This window comes from Babylonia areolata, chromosome 22 (genome assembly GCF_041734735.1).
Source record: "Babylonia areolata isolate BAREFJ2019XMU chromosome 22, ASM4173473v1, whole genome shotgun sequence".
NCBI classification, from domain to species: Eukaryota; Metazoa; Mollusca; class Gastropoda; order Neogastropoda; family Buccinidae; genus Babylonia; species Babylonia areolata.
Genome location: NC_134897.1, coordinates 36,275,132 through 36,280,131, shown reverse-complemented (window position 1 = coordinate 36,280,131; position 5,000 = coordinate 36,275,132). Strand labels below are relative to the sequence as shown.

At 41.5% G+C, this 5,000-nt stretch overlaps 1 protein-coding gene across 2 annotated transcripts in view; it reads right to left on the bottom strand.

Annotated features, from left to right (window-relative positions):
• LOC143297213 (lachesin-like) overlaps positions 1-5,000 on the bottom strand; it is a 474,686-nt gene that overhangs the window by 359,561 nt on the left and 110,125 nt on the right. The gene's annotated exons all lie outside the window — the stretch shown is intronic.

The following is a 5,000-nucleotide window of genomic DNA, read 5'->3' as shown; positions in this document are numbered from 1 at the left end:
ACACACTCACACGCACGCACACACAAATACAAGAACAGTTGTTGTTTTTTCAGTTTTCAGTAGCTCAAGGAGGCGTCACTGTGTTCAGACAAATCCATATACGCTACGCCACATCTGCCAAGCAGATGCTTGAACAGCAACGTAACCCAACACTTTTAGTCAGGCCTTAAGAAGACAAAAAAAGTAGTAGAGGTAATAATAATAATAATAATTTTAAAAAAGACAACAATTATGATAAATAAGCAAATAAATGTAAAACATGGAGACACACATTCACACATACACCCACATATGCATAACAGATATGCACCAAACAGTTTTTGTTCAATGGTCGATTCCGCCTTAGATGTTTTCAAGTTTTTCATTGTCACGTAGTCAGACGTTTATCGTCTCGTCCGAATGACTAGAGAAAGGGGGTGAGCGGGATTCGAACCCAAACTCTCATGGAGTCTGCATTAGCAGATGGGTGTCTTAACAATTCTGCCGCCCACCCACCCCCGTTCAAATACAGACACACAATAACACACACAACAGAACCACACACACACACACACACACACACACACACACTCTCTCTCTCTCTCTCTCTCTATCTCTCATACACACAAAGTATCTAACTTCTTACCTCTGTTGAGCAATGGGCGATTGCATAAGTAAGCAACACTTTCATACGTCTTACCTCCGCGCATCTCGTACGTGTGAACTTCGTTGTGAGTGGAAGAGATAACACTATCACAGAGAGCCTCAGAGAACATTAAGCACTTGAGTGTGTTATTAAGAAATCAAGTGGTGGGACATCCACAGACAAAAGCAGCAACAACACCAACAACAGAAACCCGGGTGATAGGAGAAATATTTTTGTTTAATAATCGATTCCCGCCTTCAAAGTTTTCAATGTTTGGCAATGCCCTCCAGGCAGTGCTGAAGCCAGCGAAAGCTTGTTGTGAAAACCGTGCCACTGTTCGTGCGAGGATCTCATCATCCGAGTGATCACATCTGTGCAGGAGGAGGATTAAGAAGCAATCAGTGCCCATTTCCGGAGAACTGGTGTCTGTGTTCGAATGTTTCTCTGTGTGGTTACGCAACGAAATCATTCTTGTCAAGAGCAGATAATTATCAGGTTGGTTTTGTCTGTGTTCGGATGTGTCTGTGTGTAGTTTCGCAACGAAACCATTTCTGTCAAGAGCAGAGAATCAGGTTGGTTTACTTCTTCTTCTTCTTCTTCTGCGTTCGTGGGCTGCAACTCCCACGTTCACTCGCATGTACACGAGTGGGCTTTTACGTGCATGACCGTTTTTACCCCGCCATGTAGGCAGCCATACTCCGCTTTCGGGGGTGTGCATGCTGGGTATGTTCTTGTTTCCATAACCCACCGAACGCTGACATGGATTACAGGATCTTTAACGTGCGTATTTGATCTTCTGCATGCATTTACACACGAAGGGGGTTCAGGCACTAGCAGGTCTGCACATATGTTGACCTGGGAGAGCGTAAAAATCTCCACCCTTTACCCACCAGGCGCCGTCACCGTGATTCGAACCCGGGACCCTCAGATTGAAAGTCCAACGCTTTAACCACTCGGCTACTGCGCCCGTCAGTGCTTGATGCTTAAAGAAAAAGAAAAAAAAGGCACTACGAGTGGTTGTTGAATGTCAAGTGGTCGTTGGGGGAAAATGTGTGCTCATAAATTATAGCGAAGCTAAAATCAGAACTGAATGAAATTATTTGAAAATACGTGAGAGGAAGGGGGAACTTTTTTCACTGATTGAAAAGAACAGATATAGCCTAATATTGCCTTTCAATACGTATGCGAGTCATTTCTCTTAGATGATACTGTAAAACATGAATTTGTTATTTGTTCAGAGTTTCGGATAGCTATGGATATCATGTGTCTCCCTGTTCAGCGAATGGCAAAAATAAACTGAATACCAACATTCTGATGGTCTTTTGTAACACTGGTCTGTCACAAGTCTTAGACATGGTCAGAGTGTTGACAGAATAAGTACGTGAAGTAATTTTCAAAATACAAAACGGAACATATTCATTCACGCTATGGACCTTATTCAACACGCTCAGAGAACAAACACTCAATACACTGTCTGAAAACGTTAAAGGAGGAAGTGCATAATTATATTCGCACAAACACGAACACACACAGCCCTTCAAATACACACACACACACACACACACACACACACACACACACACACGCATGCACGCTCGCACACATATACACATATACAAACACACACACGTAAACGCAGACACCCCACTCTCCTCCTCCCCCCAAAAAAAAACAAAATACACACACACACACACACACACACACACACACACACACACACACACACACACACACACGCACGCGTGCACACTTATGCAATACCAACCACAGACATGTAGGGGGGTGGGGGTATACTGCATGAACCGTTCTTCTCCGACTTTTCTCTCACGAAACCCACCACCACGCAACTCTTCCAACCCTTTCGCCCACCTCCCCACCCCACCCCCACCCTCCCCAGTCCCTCACTACAACACACACACACACACACACACCATGAACCACCGACATCACATCTTCAAGACTGACCATGTCAATTTTGAGGAAGGTAACGAGTTGGTCCTGCTGGGAGCTTGAAAACGTCTTATCCCGCCGCTCAAGTGTCTGAACTCCATTTGGAGTGGGGAGTAACACGATCGCACGAGAGAAACGGAACGCGCTCGAGTGCAAAGCGAACAAGCAGTGAAGCTACGAGGGGGGGGTAAAAACACGGAGCCCTTAGGCACTTAAGAGAAAGTTTTCCTTTAATATCGATCCCCCCCCCCCACCTTCAAAGTTTTCTTCGAGTTTGTCAATGTTCTTCGGGCAGGGATGTATATAGGATCGAGGAGCCAGTGGAAAGCTCGTTCTGAAGGACCTGTCGCTGTTCTTATGTTTGTCTTATCATCTCCAGCATGATTACGATTGGTATGGGAAAGGGTTTAAAACAGTCAGTGCTTTCTCTTCTTTTTTTTCTTTTTTTTCTTCATCTTTTTTTTTTTTTTTCGTTTCAGGGAACTGGCTCCTGCGTTCTTATCTACTGTGGAAAATAGTCCTGTCAGTGACAGTAAAGAAGTGTTTACTGTTTAAAAACGGCACATATGGATGGGAGGATGACTTTTGATTATGTAAGGAAAATATTCCAGCGACGAGTCGAACATCAGAAATAGATATATAAAAATATACAAGAAAAGGAATGTTGCTCGTTCATATCAATATTTAATGGGTACACATCAATCTAGTTCCAAAACATAATCAAGAGATCGCATTTCAACTGGTAGGTTCGCCTTGGTGATTCTGTGGAATTTGGTTTAGATTCGGATATTGGCAGATATCCTTATTTAAGCCTTTTGACGAACTATTTCATACAGACGTACATATGAAAATAAGTAAAAATCAAATACGAGCGTTTGTCTGTCTCAGGAAAAGACATAAAATCAAAATATGTTGTTTCTAAGAAGAAACAAAGTCCACAAATGAAGTATAAGCATAATTATGTAACGATCTGTTGATATAACCTGAAACGAGTGGCAGCTAAACTGAAATTATCGATATTATTTTTCCCGTGAAGTATATTGTTTCTTGCAATTCGAATATAATTTAACATAAAATTTTCATGTCTCAATAATAAAAGGCTCAAACAAAATTTGCATTGTCCAAAAGCGTAACAATGTCGTCATGATCTCCAATGCTATAAAGACGGGAGAATATACGCTGTACCCCATGACCCCGCCACTCTCAGCTCGAGCGAGCCATTACTGTAAAGTTTCACACTTCTGCAAAACTTGTCAGCACATCACAAAATGATTCTGGAGAAGGAGAAGACCAAAAGAAAAACAACAACAACAACAACAAAAACAACAAAAAACACACACAAAAACTTGGGTATCTGAAACATGTTGACATTTTAAAAGTCAAGTGATGGGTGTTCTTTTGGACAGATATATTGGTCTGTGGGCAGCCTCAAAGAGTTCAGATTAGCGATGGAATAATCCTTAGAATGGAAAACAGGTGTGCATGGGTTGTGAACATAATCTACGTGTTTAAAGAAATACGCAATCAGTGAGCAGTGGAATTTTTTTTAATTTTTTTTTTTTTTTATGTAACCGATGTGCAAAAAGAACAGTTCATATATATTATTCAAATAGTTTTCGCAATGACCAAAGAAACAGTTTCTACACAGATGCCAACACTGTCTTCGAAGTTCGATATTCGAATGAAGCAATTTCACATACATTCAAATCCATCCGGAACCAGTGATACTTTTTTTTCTTTCAGACATGAAATCAAAGAGAGAACAGTCTTGATTTGAGCTCACTGTCAAACAAAAGACCATTTATACATATCTATAAAACAACGGGCAAAACTGTGGGGTTGTTTTTCTTTCAGACTTGAAATCAAACAGATCAGTCTTGATTTCAGCTCATTGTCAAACGAAAGACAGTTTATACATACCTGCAAAACAACGGGCAAAAGTGCCTAAAGGAACTGGACTCAGCATAAAGTACGGAAAAGAGAATCCCTCCCCCCTTCCCCCTTGAAAAAAGTGCCCTCACTATTGTGTGTGTGTGTGTGTGTGTGTGTGAAAAAGCCAAACATGCTGGCTTCTTTGTTGCTCATTGCTGGTAATTATGTACAATATGAAATCAAATCAAGACATCGAAGGGATCGCATCTGCGACAATGCATATCATTCGAATTAGACGATAAACCCAGGTCCCGTTGCAGTATGCACTTAGCGCACGTAAAAGAACCCACTGTAAGAAAAGGGTTGTCCCTGGAAAAAAAAAAATCGGTAGAAAAATTCCACTACGATAGGAGAACAAATTAAACTGCAGGCAGAAAAAAAATGCAAATAAAGAAACAAAAAAATGGGGGGTGGCGCTATCAGTGTAGCGACGCACTCTCCCTGAGGAGAGCAGCCAGAATTTCACACAGAGAAAACTGTTGTGAGAAAAAAA